Source organism: Pseudochaenichthys georgianus, chromosome 6 (assembly GCF_902827115.2).
Source record: "Pseudochaenichthys georgianus chromosome 6, fPseGeo1.2, whole genome shotgun sequence".
In the NCBI taxonomy this organism is placed as follows: Eukaryota; Metazoa; Chordata; class Actinopteri; order Perciformes; family Channichthyidae; genus Pseudochaenichthys; species Pseudochaenichthys georgianus.
Genome location: NC_047508.1, coordinates 32258826 through 32265342, shown reverse-complemented (window position 1 = coordinate 32265342; position 6517 = coordinate 32258826). Strand labels below are relative to the sequence as shown.

General features: G+C 39.3%; 1 long non-coding RNA gene across 1 annotated transcript; it reads right to left on the bottom strand.

Moving 5' to 3' along the window:
- Window positions 1-3501: 3501 nt before the first annotated feature.
- Window positions 3502-5781, bottom strand: LOC139434005 (uncharacterized). Its single transcript, XR_011643407.1, has 3 exons — window positions 5684-5781; window positions 4984-5060; window positions 3502-4440 (listed from the first exon to the last, which is right to left on the bottom strand). It is a non-coding gene; the product is annotated as an uncharacterized lncRNA (long non-coding RNA).
- Between the last annotated feature and the right edge of the window lie 736 nt (window positions 5782-6517).

The following is a 6517-nucleotide window of genomic DNA, read 5'->3' as shown; positions in this document are numbered from 1 at the left end:
CGCTCGTGTTGTGTTCAATGAAGCGGTCCTTGGCCAGGACAAACAGGTACTCGCTTGTTTAATTATTTTTGCGGTCTAGATTTCTTCTTCTTTTTTGAAGTGAGAAGTTGTCCGTCAGTCGGACTGACGGACGGACTCCCCACCCCCCACCCCCAAAACGAAAACTCTTCGGTTCTCCACGAATTACACAACTCACCCAAATCAGCGTTAAAAAAGCGGGAGGGGCCGAAAAATCCCTTATTAATGTATTGATTATAGCTCCGGGTCCGTATAGGTCGGCATCTGGGTCCGGATCCGGACCGCGGTCCACCTGTTGCCGACCCCTGCTTTACTGTGATTAAAGTACTTTCCGGGTCTGCGTGCACGTTTCGCAAGGTGGAACAGCTGATATTTGACGAACTCGGCAATAGAATCTCCAAATTGTGGTTCCTCCATGATCAACAGGTCCAGGGCCATATCTGGAGAGCCATGTTCCTTGCACAAGCGCTGGTAAATAACCCCGCCAAATTCATCGAATACCACCATGGTGAAGTTCATGCCCTGCATTTTAGCCAATATTCTATCAGAGAGGCGCTTCATGATGCCGCTGACTTCCACAGTACTGTAGTAAATGTTAGATTCTCTGAAGGCCAGCTGGAAGAGAGTCGGAATAAACAGAGACCTAATGAAGCATGTTATGAAGGTAGATATGGTGCAAAATGTGAGAGCGTGTAAAACCTGATGTGAGCACTTGCAGAAAAAAAATCTGAGCTTGTGTGCTTACCAGAGGCGGCTAGGGGGTGGCTACTTGGGCTCAAGCCCCGGATGTTTTCTGAAAAGCCCCGGATGTTTCACTTAAAAAAAAAATTATTTAAAAAAAAAAAAAAATTAGATTTTTTTTTTTTTTTAAATGTCTCGGGAGTAATGTGCAGTACCGGAGTCCACCAGAGAGGCAGCCGCTACGTGACATTAGCCTGCGTACTGCGTAGCCTTCCCTGCTCTGAAGAAGAAGTGATCCTTCCTAGTGCCTGACGAGTTTTAAGCTAATAGCCTAAGTTATGGATATTAGAAAGTTATTTTCATCGAAGCAGGCGCCACAAGCTGCAGCAGCAGCAGCAGTATCAGCAACTGACAACAATGTCATCACCAGCAGTGAAGAAATGGATGATGTTTCAGGTGTGTGAATATAATGGTGATATCTGCACTCTGGCTGACTGAGTAAGAAGTGAAAAAGAGTGATGTACTGTAACGTTAATCTTATAGCTAGTAAACATGGAGTAACCAAGGCAAGGCAAGTTTATTTATATAGCACCTTTCAACACAAGGCAATTCAAGGTGCTTTACAAAAATGAAAGACATTCAGACAAAGGCATTTAAAAACAGTAAAAGATAATAAAAGAAACATTAAAAGAAAAAATACATGAATACAAAGTTACAGTGCAGTTTAAGATATGAATAGTTCACACAGAAGTTCCACTTTACTGATGAACACAACAGCTCAGTTTAAATGTAAAAGCAGCGACAAAAAGATAAACCACACTATGTCAATACCCCTATATGTTAGTATGTATACAGAACATGACTACAAATTATTCTAAGATGTAACGTTAACCCTTCATACCTCAGTCTACTTTTAAGACACTAAAATAACGTATTCCAATTTTTATTTTGTTTTCCCGCGTGGAATTATACCGGCTCTGGTTTCAGTACACATAACAACGGAACCATAGCAACGGAACTGACAGGCAACGGAACTGACAGGCAACAGTCTGAATCCGATTGGCTGTGACTGCATCCACTCAGAGTGCCCGATTCAGAAACATGACTCTTACACTCTTACGTCACAAACAAAGATGGTGGATGAGAATAGATCTATAAAACAATAAGCAATGCGCAGTGGATCGGAAGAGGATGGTGTGTCGGCTTTGTTCGATAGCGGTGCGGTATGCTAATGGGAACACACGCCAAACATGCTAAATCACATCAGAAGGCAAAATGCAGGATCTGTTTGGTATTTTGAAAGAAAAACTATTTATATACTTTATATAGGTATGGCCCTACAATATATTGTTCAAATATAGCATGATATGTCCCCTTTAAGGTATTATTAAGGTAGGGTTAATGTTGCTCTCAAAGTGCACCAGATTGATGCTTTTAACTTCAATATTTAAAAAAAATCTTCCCGGGGGGAGCATGCCTAGAGGAGGCGACGACCCCCCTAAAGGATGTTTGGTCCACCCCCCACTTGTAAAAAAATAGCACTTTACCCCTGCACCCCCCCCCCCCCCAACAACTCCTGGGCTAAGCCCCGGATCTCCTACAATCCTAAATCCGCCTCTGGTGCTTACATTTACACTTGTATAAAATATCCACGTAACTGTGAACCAAATGTAAACTTGTATAAAATATCCACGTAACTGTGAATCAAATGTACACTTGTAAAAAATATCCACGTAACTGTGAACCAAATTTGAAGTCACAGAAGAAAAAAAAAAGTTATGGAGCTTGTAGAAAAAAAATGAACTTAGTTCACTTATGTTCACTTGCAGAAAAATACATATTTTTAAATATATTTTCCATTACAACTGCAACTTTATTTATTACAACTTCTCAAATCAGTCATTACAACTTGACGAATCTGCTTGGTGGCAGTATAAATCGTCGAATCTGCGGTCTTGATTTTTGCTACACTTCTTGCGATAAATGTGTCGCAAAAGTCATTTTCACCTGTAGATGTGGGGGAGGGAGGGGGGTTGGAGCGAAGGGGCGGAGCTATCAGAAGGACGAGGCTCGGGTGACTGGAGAGGAGACTGCGGGGCTAAAACGGTTCGTGTCGCTACCAGTCCGCTGCCATGGCGCATCCATCAACGTTAAATTTTGCCCAGTACTTGCCCAGTATTACTTTGAATATTATTATTGTGATTGAGGATTAAATCCGCTTTGAAGACCACCGTTTTATATCGTGCAGTTTAGCGGCAAAAATAACGTCAGTCAGCCAGCTAACGCTAGATTTGTTGAGTTTATGCTAGCTACACAAGTAGTGGTTGTAGTCTATACAGCAGTAATTCATATATTATAGCCTACTGCTTTGGCACTAACGGTTGATAACCGTTTATGAAAATAAAACCAATTGAACTGTACTGAAATAATGACAAGTTTTATAATTGTCTTGGGCTCCTGCTGTGTTTTTAAAGCCTTTGTAAATTATCCATGCTATTTTCTATTTAGAACGAAGACTTCAGAATCTTAAAATCCCTTAACGTTTGTATGCAATTGTGCTAAATTCAACTCTGGAATCAAGCAAATATTAATATGTTTGCATGACATTAGTTATTTATATTTTGCCATCACTGAACTATACGTTTAATACATTTAAGTCAAGCTAAGGTACATGTGATGGTAGCTAGTTAGTGCTCTTACCTGTGAGGCCTCCTCCAAACAGCATAATAACCAGACTGTATCATTCAAACTAAGTACCAGTTCTAGATCCTTGACTTTAGACAAACAATTCAAAAGACAACATGTATTTAAAGACCAATCTTTATTTGAATGTGCCTCTTAACCTGATATATTAGTTATACAGTAATAGTATTGACAATCTAAAAAAACTGAGCAACTCAACAGTCAACTTTATATTTCTTATTGTCTAAAGCATTTATTATTTTCATTTCCCCCCTCTCATATTCAGTGTGGACGGATTGAGACAGCATGGTGTGCAGAGAGCTGCAGAGACTTCAGGGAGAAACCTCCGTGTGATGGACGTCCTGTCTGTTGGTTTGGAGAGGACTGAGGGTCTTTCCTCAGCGAGGAGGACCAGGCCTGATGGAGGAGCCCATGCTGGGCATAGCTGATACCAACTGCACAGGCCAAGTCTGTCACTTTATTTGACTACATGTGTTTACTTATACATTTAATAGGTTTACACCTTCTGTCCATATGTGCTTTTTATTTAAAACATTTGATTAACTTTTGGTTCACATTTCAATAAATTGTATTTGCACTCCTTTCGTCCATTATTCTTACTGAAAATGTTAGATTACACATTCACATCTGACTGAAGATTGGCCCCATTTATTTGTGACGTTGCAAACTCTGCGGTACAAGGCACAAGTGATGTGAAGCTCATAAAGTGAGGCAAATAGAAATAATCAGCTGATGGAGTGTAGATGTGGAAATAGGTGCATTCGATCAGCTGACTATGTTTTTCGCCACACTTTATAAGCCTGACTATAACCACCCCTTCTCTGAGGTGCAGGCAGTGTCACAAACAAATGATGGTCCCGATAGACTACAAAAATATTCGGTGTGCAGATCTTTGTTTTTACAATAAAAGTAGTTTCTTAGTGAATGTCCTGTACTGGTCTTAAAATCTCATAACATCAGCTTTTAATGTTCCTCTTGGATGTTCTTCTTGACCCTCAGAGAAGGAGAAGATGTCGTGTCTTTCGGGCATGTCCTTTCCTAACAAAAATTACAGGAAACATAAAACACATTATTGCAGAACAAGTGTGTTATTTATGAAAGAGGTGTGTTTGTGTGTTATGGGGCTGTTGATATAATCATTTTTTAATTGTAATCAGATTATGAATGAACAGTATGAAATTCATCAACATTGAAATATATGTTATTATCAAAATAATATTTAACTGTTACAAAACGTAGTGCAACTGTAGAAGCTTGCTCTGTTGTCTCACTGAAAGAATAACTTTTACCACGTTTTTACAGACAATATTGAGAGATAAATAGCAGCAGTTCTCACTATGTGTTAAATATCTTTGCCTTCAATACATTACATTAGAAAGCTGACAAAGTCATATTGCTTGTTAACATCTAAATGTGACTTTTTGCATGGAAAAAACCCTCAACTTAACTGATGTGTAGGTGATCTAGTATTTAGTATTGTTTAATGGAATGTATATCAGTGTATTCAAGTCAATACTTCATTTATTTAAACCAATATCTTTCTTGATTCTTTGTACAGTATGAAAAAAAGAGTCTTTGTACCTGAGCTGAAGTTCACTGCTGTGAGGAGTCCAGTTCTGTCTCTCACTCTGGTCCAGCCTGTCTGCATCACCTGGACACTTTAAACAAACAGATATATATTATGTAAAGTACCATGTGTACAAACAATATAACTGATTCTCTTCTATTGAACATGTTGGAGTGTGTATTGTCCGAGTCAGGGTCCTTTTTATTTTACTGTAACTTTGGAAGTTGTGTTACCAATGCTTACTGTTTATTTGATATCAATTTGTAATACAATTAATAAAAACAACAAGGTTTGGGTTCGTTCTTCAGATGACTGACGTTAACTTGTAAGCTCAATAATGAACTCCAGCTCAACCAACCATATTGTAATATCTAAGTAATCATCTTGAAATATGACATTAATAATTGTAATATACACACATCTTATTGTGAGGTTGATTTCACATACACTACTTGGTTTTATTTTCATAAACGGTTATCAACCGTTAGTGCCAAAGCAGTAGGCTATAAATAATATATGAATTACTGCTGTATAGACTACAACCCTACTTGTTTAGCTAGCATAAACTCAACAAAGCTAGCGTTAGCTGGCTGACTGACGTTATTTCGCCGCTAAACTGCACGATATAAAATGGTGGTCTTCAAAGCGGATTTAATCCTCAATCACAATAATAATATTCAAAGTAATACTGGGCAAGTAATGGGCAAAACTTACCGTTGATTGACGCGCCATGTCAGCGGACTGGTAGCGAAACGAACCGTTAGCGAACAGTTAGCCCCGCTGTCATCCGGTTCGACCTGACTGACTGTGACTGTGACTGACCCAAGCCTCGTTGTTCTGATAGCTCCGCCCCTTCGCTCCAACCCCCCCTCCCTCCCCCCACATCTACAGGTGAAAATGACTTTTGCGACACATTTATCGCAAGAAGTGTAGCAAAAGTCAAGACCGCAGATTCGTCGATTTATACTGCCACAGAGCAGATTCGTCAAGTTGTAATGACTGATTTGAGAGGTTGTAATAAATAAAGTTGCAGTTGTAATGGAAAATATATTTAAATATATGTATTTTTCTGCAAGTGAACATTTCATCTCTAAGTTTATTTTTTTTCTACAAGCTACACAACTTTTTTTTTTCTTCTGTGACTTCAAATTTGGTTCACAGTTACGTGGATATTTTTTACAAGTGTAAATTTGGTTCACAGTTACGTGCATATTTTATACAAGTGTAAATGTAAGCACACAAACTCAGATGTTTTTTCTGCAAGTGCTCACATCAGGTTTTACACGCTCTCACATTTTGCACCATATCTACCTTCATACATGTCACCTCTTTAGAACCCTCCCCTTTCAGCAGAGCATTAACTTGGTCAGGCAAATCCTACAGGACAGGATCGGTGAGTCTTCTCACCTCCTGGTAAATAATTTCTTCTACAGATTTCTGTTTCCGGATGTCAATCACTGAGTCCCCTGATGAACTCTGCTCCTGGACTCCTGGCAGAAAGGAAATCATTGAGACCCGTGAATCAGCTCTGGGCTCCTCGATTTCCAT